Source organism: Stegodyphus dumicola, chromosome 7, assembly GCF_044657685.1.
Source record: "Stegodyphus dumicola isolate Sdum_Otavi_A_Nest chromosome 7, ASM4465768v1".
NCBI classification, from domain to species: Eukaryota; Metazoa; Arthropoda; class Arachnida; order Araneae; family Eresidae; genus Stegodyphus; species Stegodyphus dumicola.
In genome coordinates this window covers 64334438-64348347 of record NC_140774.1, presented here as the reverse complement: position 1 = coordinate 64348347, position 13910 = coordinate 64334438, and the positions used below count along the sequence as shown (strand labels likewise).

The 13910-nt window shown below is 30.8% G+C and overlaps 1 protein-coding gene across 3 annotated transcripts in view; it reads right to left on the bottom strand.

The window, feature by feature from the left end:
• The window catches only part of LOC118188575 (glutamate receptor ionotropic, NMDA 2C-like), a 938424-nt gene extending 925317 nt beyond the window's left edge, over nt 1–13107 (bottom strand). For 2 of the 3 annotated variants that reach the window (XM_085820357.1, XM_085820355.1), the window contains exon 1: nt 12953–13104. The gene's annotated coding sequence lies outside the window, so the exon portion shown is untranslated. Of the gene's footprint in view, nt 1–12952 lie in introns of all 3 variants that reach the window. The other variant, XM_085820356.1, reaches the window with a different exon arrangement.
• Nucleotides 13108–13910: the final 803 nt, after the last annotated feature.

Here is a 13910-nt window from a genome sequence, read left to right as displayed (position 1 = left end):
GCTATTTCAAAATAAAATTAGATGAATTTTGGCTATCGTACGATAAAAATTGACCAGGATATTTAATTTTAAAATTTTTGATTTTATATATCATTTCCAACTTGCCTTGAGAGAACGGTTAATTAAGGTAGAATAATTAGAGGAAATTAGTTTTAATGAAGTGCAGATAAATATGTGTATAATTTAATAAGCCATAGAAGGAAGCCATATAGTGCCCACATCAGATTTTTCTTATGGATCATGTGAATACGAGCCCGTTTCTTTTAGATGAGTCTTCACGAAGGCACTACCTTCTTAGGCTGATTTGTGTAAGCTGAATTAAAATGTCGTAATAGAATAAACCCTATAAAAGGACCTTAAAGAATGTCAGTTCTCACTGGAAAGCTGCATGAAAATTTTCTAGTTAAAATTTATAATATTTAAAAGCGATTATATAAATTGTGTATATTTTCTCTAATTTTGAAAAGCATAAATGTTCCTATGGAAACTTTAAGTTTAAATGGCTTAAAGAGGAGAAGTAATTACAGTAGTTTACATAAAAATATCTTTTTAACACTGTCTGACTACAAGAGTAAGTCCTGGAAAGCCAAGCCAAATGATAGTTAAAAACTATATTAATATTAAAAGCTAAAATGTGCAAAAAATACGTATTTTAGCAGTTAAGAACATACATTTAAAAATAAAAAGATTAAAAACAAGGCTATAAAAAATCTGAAAGTTTTCATATATTATATTACGCCCAAAGGGGCCTTTTTTTAACGTTTTGTGTATTATCTTTATTTATTAAATATCATATTCTTCGCACTTAAACCATGGAATTCAATTCAACAGCAATAGCGCAAAATAATTTTTAAAAAGCATACCTTTAGAATTTCCGATACACAGTATCACGCACTGGAGATAACAATTTTTCTTTTTCTCCCGTTCAGTGTTGCCATTGCTCGCTTTAAAATTGTTGGTTTTTTTAATCTAAAGTTCTTACAGGGTTACAAAATATCAAATCGATAATAAAACAAATTAAACATTCAAAATTAGGGCTTCCAGATGCCCATATTCGGAAGAGAATTACGTTATTCAAAATTTGATGGCTCTAGGTACCGTTGTTTTATCACAACGCCAGAAACATACATATATTTATGCAGGTTTTCATTACTTAATTTCTTTAAATATAACACAGGGCGATAATATTTGGTGGCAACAATTTGAAAAGTGAAACGAACATTTAAAGTTTTCAACGCAAAACGCCAAAACAAAATTAATAGCCCATCTGGGCTAACGCCCTTTGGGATAATAAAATGGAAATAATAAATAAATAGCATAATTTGATTTCCCAAACTGAAAACACACCAATCACAGTAAAAGGCATTAAAACAGTGGTATTGATATTAGCATCTCACTGCTGCTAGTATTTATCATTTCATTGTATATGCAGGGATTTATGTTAATTAACCACTTGCCTTATTATTTTGTCTATACTTCTTCTGCTTTCCTTCGCTCCTTCTGGAAGGCAAATTGGTTAATGTGAATAAGTTCAGAATTCTTCAATTCGAGGGCTTTCTTTAGTTTCCGAGTGGTTTAGATGGCTGACTACTGGTAGTTCGACCTTGGGTTGGACCCTAGATAAATTGGATAATTTTGTGGACGGATTTCGTGCATTTCTCAATCTCTAACGTGAATACTAGCTGATTTCCCTTCAAACATCCTTCACGAAGGCGTGTCTAATTTTAGACAGATAGCTCCACATGCTTTGTTAATTCAAATAACCTAAACTAACGATACACTAACTATGTTTGTATCGTTTGTATCGTATGTAACTATAACCTAAAGTTTGGGACAAAATCTTTGAAAGCTGTCGCCGACCGTCACTCTGTTACCTCACCCTTCGGAATTATTTCAGCGTCACCCTCTGTAGCCATGATTGCTTCGTGAAAAGACTGATACATGATTGCTAAAGTTTACTTAGGCATGGTTTGCCTGTATTTAATATTTTAACTTCTAAGCCTTTATTTTTAAGCCTTTTTCTGAATATCTTGAAAGATTTCATTTTCTATTATTGTTACTAAGTTGTGTAATCGTCAGGCTAACAAGTAAAGGAAACATTTTATTTTAAGCCGTGTTTGTGGTTGTGCTGTTCATCTGACCAGCAACGATCAAGCAACACGTCACTTAATTTTCTTTGCGATTTTAGAATATAATAATAAACATAGTTAGTGTATGTATCAACAACTCTCAGATTTGATCAGTTCTGTCCGATGAAAACGGCTTGAAATACAGCATTATTCTCAATCTTTTGTTTTTGATAGTGATTGATAACTTAAGAGTCAAATATTTGTTTTCATCTTTCCCTGAAAGCATTTTATGAAACCATTTTAAACCCAGGAGTTTTGTCACAGTCAAACATACAAATCTAAAATTATTGCATGAAGCAAGATTTAAATAATATCTAACCGTTTTTCCTGAAAGAGAAAATCCTTTCCGAATTTCTTTCCGTTAGAAAAAGCGGTAATAGTACTAAAAATAAAGTACAGCGAAATGAATATTTCAAAAATACTGTACTAAAGTTTTATAATCGAAAAATAATTTTAAACGTTCTTCCGGGCAAACGCTTTTCCAGGGAATCGTTTATTCAGTCAAACTAATAAGTATGCAGTCTGAGCTTATTCTTTTTTTTCTGAAGAAAATCTCATCTGAAGCAGTATTGTGGCGTATTTCGAGAAAAACGCATTTTAATTTTTTTAGCTTCTCCTTTAACATTTTTACATTATTAATAGTTTTTAGAAGTCTTAATGTAACTTTATTATTAATTATAACCAACAATATCGTTTTTAATGAAGAACAGAATGTTAAAAAAATAATTTATATCATTTAAAATTCTACACGACTTCTCAGAAAATATTACATAAAAAATCTGATGTGTACACCACATGACTTCCTTGTACGGAATGTTAAATTATACACACGTTTTCTTGCATTTCATTTAAACTTATTGGATTGAATTAAATCTACTTCGCCGACAGCGCATAAACCACAATAGAATAAATGCATTCTTTAAAATTCACTCTAGTATTTGTTTACCATAGCGACACTCTGGCACTAGATTTACTTAACAGTATTATATTTCGTTCATATTATAACTCACAATGTACACAATTTATATCATTTAAAGAATATAATTATATAATCGTTGCCACATGTTCTATTCAAATACTATAATAAAGCTAGAATGATGTATAAAAGAAATTAAGCAAACAAAACAAAAAAGAAACAGTTTTTCACAGACGATTGAGTATTTCTCATTCAATTAATTCAGTTCTCCCTTCGCGAGAAGGCAAAATTACATAAAAACTCAAAATATCTATATTACAAATTACGAAGTAAATCTTAAACACTTATTTCCTCGCAAAAATTCCAGAAAGGATTAAGCATGATTTAATTGGCAATAATAAATTAAGGCGTTATCTTTGCTGTTGCGAAGCTAAGTTTCTCTAGATTGGCAACAAATCCACCAGTCTGCTGTTTCAAATGTAAACAATCAATGGCCGCCAGAAAAAAAAAAGGCTTAGCGGCATTTAAACAACTTTAAAATTGTTGATAATTCTAAAAATATTGCACGCAGATTTACTAAAGGCATAAAAACCTTTACCGGAAGATAAAAACAACATAATTCAATCAAATTAAAAGCAAAAAATTTTTAAAGCAAAAAATGTACAATTTACAAACATATAAAAGTAAAGAAACTGAGATCACTGAGCTGGGTAACAGAGTGGATATATATATAAATATATTTATATACGTTTAGTGCGGCCGATTGCAACCAAAATACGAGGTGCACATCTACATGTTATAGCAGTCCTATATACAAAATTTCAACGTTCTGAGGCTACTCGTTTTTGAGTTATGCGAGATACGTACGTACGTACATACGCCACGAAACATTTTCTTCAGAATTAACTTTAAAGCAGTTTTATAATTTTTTTTGGAGGAAACGAGTCTTTTATTCTGTCCTTACGTACAGATATCACTCAAAAACATCGTTAAATTGCATTCGATAGCGGTCAAAATGGACATTTTCGTTGAAATATGCTGCCTGAAACTTTTCGCGATTACAATACTTCCTTTTTACTTCGTACAAGGAAGTAAAAAAGAAAGAATACTTATATTTCTCAAAATCTATTTCTTTTATAAGTAAATAAGAAAATATAAGGCAAATTTAATAAACTTCATTTATTTGCTTAAGTAAAACTTCGTTTGATTCACATGTTAGTTGACATTTTTAAATTCTTTAGTAAACACATTAACGTTGAAATAATCTCTACAAATTTCATACTCAGGTAAACAAAATTGTGCAAATATCGATTTAAAGAATTTTAGAGAATAAAACTGAATTATGGCATACACATTTCTAAAATTACTTCTATAAAGATATGTAAATATATAAATTGTCTTTTATCCAATGAAAATAAGGAACAACATATTTTTAGACGTAATTTTAATTTTTTGTGTGTATTTATTTCACCGATTAGTCCAATTTCAAACGGTTTGGGATATTGGCGGAAGGTTTGTTTGGATATTATTTATTTTGATGCACGGCTGTTTCTCTTTAATTGCCACATTTGTTAATGTTTAGCCTCAGCAAGTTATCCTTTTCTAAAAATAGTCGAAGGAAATTTGTTGATGTGTGAATTCCCTCATCATATATAATTTGTTTTCTTTAGAGTAATCTTAGACGGGTTTCTCATGTTACTCTTTTTTCGCAAAATCCCATTGTTTGTTTGGGAGTTTTGATGTTTTGTTCTTGAGAGTATGCATTTTTCGTTGGGTATCAATTACAAAATATTTTTAGCCGCATAGCCTTTATTGAAAAAAAGTACCATAAACGTAAATAAAAAGAAAATTCACCAACTTGCGTTACTCTTAACGTGCGTTTATTTTACGCACGAGCCACCCAGTTACACGGGTGTTTAGAGGCCTTATTAATCTAGTTAATTGGGACCCCATTAGAGTTCTGAAATGCAAGTATTTAGGTAATGATTGAAAACGCCAAGCTAAATTACAATGTTTGTGGAATATTTATATTGCTTTATGTTTCCAGTTGCAAATTTTTCAGGGCACTTTTCTGTGAAAGGTACCTCCCCATTGTTCAAAGTTCTCTTAGAAAATGCTGATACAGCAGTTTTATTTGAAATCTAAGAAATTACTGAAAACACACATTTGTATTAATACTCTGTCATATCTGAAAACGTTAGATGAATGGATCCCTTGGTGTTTGTGATACACTTGCTTTTGCCTGTATTAGATACCTGGAAATGCTAAAAAAAAATTTGACCTCGTAAACCTATCTTGATAGAGAGCAACCAGAAGTCAGTGGATAAGTAAATAAATAAATAAAGTTGATATGGCGCGTGAGAGATCTGTTTCGTGGCCACAAATTTCTTACAAGATACGAAATGAGAGTAGGAATATTATATAAATACGGAACCCATCCGGTCTTCCGGATCTCTGCACATTTTCTTCTGTCTTTGTAACTTAGTCTGGGATTCACTATTAGTGCTACAATAATGTGCATAAGCGTAAAAGCGCTTATGCATAGTACTGCATTATGCATATGTGCTTATACATAATATTGTAGCATTGATAATGAAACCCACTGGCTCAAATTCAAGATGAGTCATGCTCAATGCCATCAGCATGACGGTGACATTTTATTTTCTGGCTCGATATTATTGCTGGCTGACTGGTTTTTTTTTTTTTTTTTTTTTTTTTTTTTTTTTTTTTTTTCTTCATTAAGATGTTAAAAACCTTGAAGGCTGACTTCCGTTCCTAAATCATAGATGGAAACCCAAGCTTCTTTACAGAAATTCCCTTTGCTGAAAAAGCTATATGACGCCAAATGGTCGAAAGCTGCATTAATTATGTTTGCATGACAACATGAACTATATTTTATCTGATAATGTAACTTGATGTATTTGTCTTGCAGAATTTACGCTAATGTTTTCTAGTACCCGTATTTAGCTGTATCATGTTTTACATACGTGACATGTATTTTCGCAAACTGTTGGAGATCAAAATCTGCTATTCGGTAGAAAGTAATTTCAAGTATGAAAGAATGCCGTCATATGTATGCAGGCTAATGTAATCACAAAACACCATCAAAATAGCAATCATATAATTATGTGTATCACTGGGAAAACTTTCAGGGTTGAAAATTAGTTTTCAAAATGATTTCTAACATTTGAACAACTACAATCATTTTCTTAACTTATTTAATTCATATTTCTAATAAAAGCAGGTTTATAGATACGTGCTATAAAACTTTTACGAAACACATTTTCAGGAAACAGTTTTTATAGAAATTTCTCTGAGAACATTTTTGTTAAGTAATACACATCGGTATTTATTAAAATTATCACCGCAATTGTGGAGTTTGCGAATTTTACTTTTTGAGTGAATATAATATAAAAGTTTTATATTTTTATTCAGAAGAATATTCCGAATTTGTTTTCATTTTTTTTCACCTGAATACTGCTTGCGTTTTTTGCAGTATGTACAGAAGTTAAACATATTCCAAAATTTGATCAAACTGGAGCTAGTTAGCTTATTTGTAGCTTCTACAAACATTGTTTTTTGGAAAAACAAATTCTCATAATTCGAGAAATGGATTTAATTTCTAGATGTAGAAAATAAAAGCATCTTTTTCTTTTTTAATGTAAAACGAAATCTTTAATTAATGAAGCAAATACTTTTCGTAATCAAAAATTCTGAATAAAATATATTTTAGAGGAGAATTAAAATTTTATCAGAACTCCTTTTCTCGGTTTAACGTACAACAAACAATACGTGCTGCAGGAATGCTGAATATCACTTTCTGCTGAGAATGAGACGGGAAAAGAGGAGAGGTCAAAGAAATCGTAAAATAAAATTGCTTACCCTTATAATTGAGTTATAGGACTGCAATTATTAAAGAACTGTATTTATGGAATTGTTAATGTTGCCTTTTATTTCAGTAAGAAAATTTTCTCTCTCAATTTTTTGTCTGTTTTTAGCATTTTTATTGATTAAAATAATATAGAAATATAATGTAACAAACAGCATATTCCTAAAGGTGCTATTCAATTAATTTAGATGAATGTGTATAGCCTATAATGTTCTGTAAAATACGCAGTATAAATGTAAAGAGAAAAGCAGGGTGTCTAGCGCCTTCCCCTGATCTTTCTTTGCTGATATTGTAAATTCCTAGCAATAATTGGTTTTCTTATTCTCGACATAGATTAAATAAACATGATGATGCTACGTCAATTACTTCTTAAGCAAATTTTTAATATTAAAATACATTATTTCTTAACTATGTAATATTTTTATTGAAATCAAATTATTCAACTTCAGTTAGATAAATGCGAATCTAGCCTACTGCAAAAAAGATTTTAGACACCGGAAATATCCTGTGTCTAAAATATGGTACAAGCTATTAATCTAGGTACTCCAGAATTTTAGAGTTGCTGTATGTAATATTTAAAAAATTTTAGGTTAAAAAAAATAAAAGTTACACTCTTAAAAGCATCCTTGTTGATTATACTGGCTAAGCAGAAACCATAATTAAACATTTTTTGTAGAAAATTTAATTCAAATTTTGTTTCTAAAAGTTATAAGCCCACAAATACCCGACACCACTGAATGCTGGTAATTTGACACAGGTTCGGCTACAGGTGAACAGTCTGGTTGCATGATTGATTTTCGTGGTTTTCTCCAAGGGCAATGTGAACATGAGCAAATTTCTCTTAGAAAGTCATCAACGAAGGTAACCTTCCTCCTAGGTTGATAACCCTCGAGGACATTCTCAAGTTATCTAACCTTACAGTAGCAAAACTATTTCGTCAGTAACAAATATTATATCAATTATAATTCAATATTCCTTCACTGATTGGAAGATGTTAAAGTACTTGAATACGGGAAAGCACAATTGGCTTACTAGCTTCAGGAAAGGGATGCTTTCGCAAAGGACTTTTTGAAAGAAATTGGCATGTAATCAGGATACTCACGGCGATGACAACGAAACCTCCTATGTAGCCCCTTCGCCATGATCTGAAGCCGCATTAGAGACTGCACTAAAGACTAGAGACTGCATTGCTAAAGGCATTGCTGACAGACTGGAGTGACTTCTTTCCTTGGACAACGTGCCGTCAACATCCCGCTCCGTATATATATTAATTTACTTAATGTCTTGTGTTTTTTTTGGGGGGGGGCTGTTTTTTTTTTTTTTTTTTTTTTTTTGTTGCTGTTTTTAATTATATTTAATATTATGATTAATACAGAACTCATTTAATGTACTCCACAATTTGTAATGTATTTGATCACCTTTACATCTGTACCTGATTATTATAGCACATCCTTAATATAACTGTATGCCTAACATGTACCATAATAGTGAAAAGTGTTCCGCTTAGTCTCAGCAGTTCCCACCATGCACCTTCTTTCCATGTTCTGGTCCTTATTTCAATGTTCCTCGTTTCGTTACCAATCCCCGGAGAACACAGTACTAAGCTCTTTGTTTATATTTTTTCATGTATTTATTTTTAATTCCATCGATGGGATCCAACAGGCTGAAAAGCACCCAGTGGACCAGTTGTTCCGTCGATGGCGAAAAGAAAGAAAGTGTTTAGCGACTTTACTGCTCGATCACTGCAAGGCTAGTGCATGAAACAAAAAAACTGACATTACTAGCGCTGAAACTGAGTACAAAATTTTTGAGAAATTTCAAAATAAATTTGAAATTTATTTTGGAATTTTAATGCTAAAAAAGAAACTTACATCTAATATTTGTTCTGAAAAATACGAGTAGATTACTTTGATTGTTTCCACTTATAAATTTACATAATATCATTACATTTATTGAATTTTTGCATAAAACATTCGTTGTAAGAAATAATTTATTGCAATTTAAATACGGTAAGAAAACCTAGTGACATGCCATTATCAAATGGCACTGTTTCAAAGTGAATAGCGTTCACAGCACTTGCTTTTACGTCTTCCAAATGTTTTCTTCATGCAGGAATCCCTCTATGTAGATGGATATTCTTAGCTTTCAAAAGTGAGTAACCCAAGCCAATCTAATTCCAATCAAGCCAAAAACATCTTAACGAAATCACTTGTCAACAAATCACATGACTGCAAAAAATAACTTATACAGCTGATGCGGAGGTATACACCAACTCCGAATTATATAAAACCCCAAAATGGTGGTATCATTTTGCCCTGACTAAATAATCGCATACTACTAATTAAAAATTCACCAGAACATTTTGTGTAATTGAAATTATTGTAAGAAATCATATTTAATAAATGAGAAACAAATCGTGCAATAACACGTAATTTAATTGAGGTATCTTAAATATCGCCAGCTTTAAAGTATTGCTTTAAATGTTTTCGCAAAATGTTAAAAAGAAATTGCAGTCTTAACGATGAGTTAAGTAAAAGTCCAATTTTGGATACTATAAAGGTTGAACGTTTCTCAAGTCTCTCATAGATCGTTTACCATTATCTTCAGTGATAAATCACATCACACGCAAAAAAGATATTTTTGCAATTTCTCGTGCATACGAATAAAGCAATGCTACATTTATTAATATTAGAAAGTATTTTTCTAATCACAGATTAATTAATTATTATGACAAATTAAATTACAAAACCAGAGTTATAGCTACTATCTTTTTCGTGATATAAAAAATTAGCAGAATTTTCAAATTCAATTTAAAGATTTTCCACAGTCCTTAATCATTACGAAAGTTTTCGATTTTAAATCAATTAATGTGTCAAAATAAATATACTCCATATTTTAAGAAGCTTTTCTCAGGGAATAAACTATTCATAAAGCAAAAATTAAGAATTTTTCGAATCATAGTTAATTAAATTATTTTACATATATTTTCGATTAGTCTTATTATAATAGCTTTCGCGTATATTATTCTTGATGTAAAATTAGATTGCAGCATGTTACGTGATATTTCGTATTTCACAATGCCTCCGTATTTAACACTAAAGTTATTTTAACTTCAGATTACTGTTCAAAATCATATTCATTTGAAAACAATTGAGAAAATAAACTAACGTTTTAATTGGCTACTTAATTAACTGTTATTTATTAATCTTCTAGTTTTGTATAACTAAAAAGCTGCTAGTCTAAAGAAACGCTTGAACTCAACGCACGCTAGCTAAGAAAATGAAAGAATATGGTGCATCCGATTAGAAAAAATTATTATAGTATTAGCACTTCTTACTTTACTCTGCCATATGGATTTTAAATGTGTGCTTTGTAAAATGTTGCGTCCGCAAAGTGCGCTTTAATTTACTTATTTAAAGCAACATTAAAAGCTTTACAGCATTTAGTAATTCTCGAAGTAAAATAATATTTTTCAAAAGTATTAAATGAGAAATTATAAGACTCTTTTCATTTCTGTTAACAGTAATATCAGCTTAAGAAGGAGAATTATATATTTATCACAGTTTAAACTGATTCATCCACTGACCCATCAACTTACCAAGTGTTATCTCAGAAAACTTGTGTTAAATTTTATCCCGAAAAGAAATACTAAATAGAATTTATTTAAAAAGAACTGCTCATATAAAATTTTATTTGAATTAATAGATTATAATATACTCTTTTCATTTGCCATTTTTCCTTAAATAAATCAAATTAACTAATGACTTTAAAATTTATCGAAGGTATTTCGATTACTTAAAACATTTTTATGCAATCTCAATAATTACCTAAATATTTGCTGAATTCGTTATGATTGGTACTAATTAGTGGTAATTTAGGCTAAAAGCAACGTTCTGTGATTCTGGTGTTATTATTTTCTCTTACGTATTCCGCTTGAATAAATACCTTAAAACTTGCTTTAAAAAGTCATCTTCTAAAGCATTCTACACGGAGCAGATATTCTCATCAGCTCAAGTATTATTAATAAATTTAAATTAATTTTTCATAAAATTAAAGTATATACGGCAACTTTATTAAAAATATTCGTTAAATTATTTACCAGGTTAAATATTACATTCTATTTTAATCGCAATCTAAGGTTCTTCACAATTAGAAACAATCAGGATCTTTGTAACACAAAGAGGTCGTCATGTCATTTTTAGATTTTTTAACGACTTGCGTAGCTAATAAATTACATCAAATAATCAATTGAAATTTCTTTGATAATTTACAATAACAGCCCAAACAATAAAACGAAATAACTAACAAATTAAAACTTAAATGAACAGAAAATATCAATATTGGAGAATAAAAAAATTTTTAAAACATTGCTTGAAAGCAATTTCAAAACGTTAATGCTTCATTCAGACACTGCAATGTGCTTTCACGCCATCTTCTAGAAACGTCCGGTGACATTTCGATGACATTTTGAATCTGAAATTGCCGCTTTATTTTAACCTTATTCACTTCTGATTATTTACAAATACAATGTAACAAATACAATGAACATATGTACAAATACCATGTACATATGTACAATGTACAAATGTACAATGTGCATATGTACAAATTTGTACATATGTACAAATGTACGAATACAATGAAACGATACCTTTCATTGAATAATTACGGTAATATAGAATTAGAGTGCAATTTCTTCGATTTTCGTCATTAATTTCAAACATATTTTTCTCCGGTCACAAGTAGAGTAGTTCTATTTTTTGAGAAATTAGAAACAATAAAACACGTATGCGCTAGCTAACCTGAAATGCATTCTCGAAGAATTTTTGAAGAAATTCGCTTCATATTTATGTATGCAACCACGATAGGTCTACAAAAGTTCAATTTAAATTTCGTTCATTATACGTAAGTTGAAGAAACTAGTTTTGGGTTATCCTATAAAAAGAAACTCTATTTCTTGTCTTTCGTTAAAAGAATCAGAAACTGTTTCACAAACATTCCTTAAAAATCCCTGAGAGCACAAAAAATAGTAAAAGGCCTGGGAGGTCCCCCCCAAAAAATCACGAGACAATTCCTGTAATGCTTTGGTTTAAATTCCTCCAAAATCCCACTAAAATCCTATAATTTCATATTTTCTTGAATATTCTTTGTGGTCAACTAATTTCAAGCTGTAATTTCAATAAAACCTTTAAATAATTAGACTCACAGTAAAGTAAAATATGAATTAAATATCACTCAAGCATTTAAACATTTGCATTATAGTGTTAATAAATAGAATGAATTCGTTAATTTGTTTTCAACTTTTATAATTAATTTATTCCATTGCATCTCAAGTGAAATTTTTTAAATAATTTGATATAGAAAAAAAACATGTCATTCTCTTTTCATAGTGTATTTCCTTGGTGCATTTCAGATCTCTTTCAGATTCTTGTTGCAAAAATTAGATATAAAAGTAACAAAATCCTCGTAACAATCATTTAAAATTTCAATTCAAACTGAATGACATTTTAGGGATTCGATTCTCGAGCTTCACATTTAGTAATTTCATTAATGAATGCACGCGAGTGAAGTAAAATAATTTAGAATGTTTTTCCTTTTAATAATTATACTTTCTTTTAACTACTATTGCAATACTTTCTATAACTGTCTCGCATTTTCGACTTTATTTCTAACCTATAATAGAAAACAAAATATTTTAAAAGTTAAAACTTAATTACAGTGGAATTAAATGTATAAGCATTTAAGTTAATTTAACACAAATTCATAAATTCCTCAAACTCTCCTTAAATTTATACGTATTTTCAAATTTTTACAAAATGTAGGTCAGAGGTTTACTACATCAAAAATATAAATACGTATGTCATACTATTGCGTAGAATGACTAGTTTAGCGACAATCCTTTACGTTTCCTTTATATCATTATTTCTTTCCACTAAAAACAGTATCCGCATACCTAGCATGGCATGCAAATATAAATGCAATTTTCAGGTGACAGGCAATTTAATGGCATTTACTTACCAGTATCAATATTTCCGACGGCTGTCAAAGTGTCTCTGGAACAGAGTACTCCGGCTGCGGGCACATGGGAAAAGCGAAACGGACTTCACTCCAGCCAGTGGCGGCATTTCTCCAGACTGGTGCAGCTATCTGCCGCCGGAAAGCTCGGGGATTCTGAGAAACCGTGAGGGGATGCTAAGGTGGAGAAATACAAGGGATCACTCCCACAAGCGCGCATGCGCGAGTGGGTGGTGATCGGGTTCGAGATGCTCGCCATATTATCCCGAAGAGTGAGGGGACGAGGAGAAATGTGGGGATCTGGGTTGGCATCAAAGGCAAGAAAGATTTTTTTCTCTATCCACTCTCCATCAAGGCAATCTTCCGAAGGAATTTAAATCATGAGGTGCTGCTCGGTGAAGAAGAAGGTGATTAAGGCTGTCTGATGTCCTTTTGATGTTTTCATGCCGAAGATATTTTTTAATCCCACTCCGAGAGAATTGTTTTTTAGCTTTCATTTATCACCTAAATTAAGGATCATTTACTCCAATTCCTTTGGGAAAGTGTTCTTAAGCGTAGTATAAAGTCGTAATCTGGTAGTGCTCAAGTTGTCAAGCGTGTTTTTACTTAAAGGATAAAGGGAATTTCCAGAAGGATCGTCAAGGAATGTTTCTAAATTCAGAGCTTATTCAAAAGCATTAGAATTTAATCCCCCTTTACTTGGCAGCTCTCTTACATAAAATTAAAATACAAATCTAAGTATGCACACAGCTGTAATACATAACATACATTTACATTAACTAGTTGTGTTATCTTTCTCTATCCACATAAAACTGCATTGTTAATGGAACTTAAACTATAGCAGATATTGTTTAGACATATATAAATTGATGTTAGTTGGCACCTCTACTAAATACTTAACCTTATTTTAAAAACGTCTGACTAAAGGATAATCTAGGAAGAAGAAGTACCATTTCAGAAT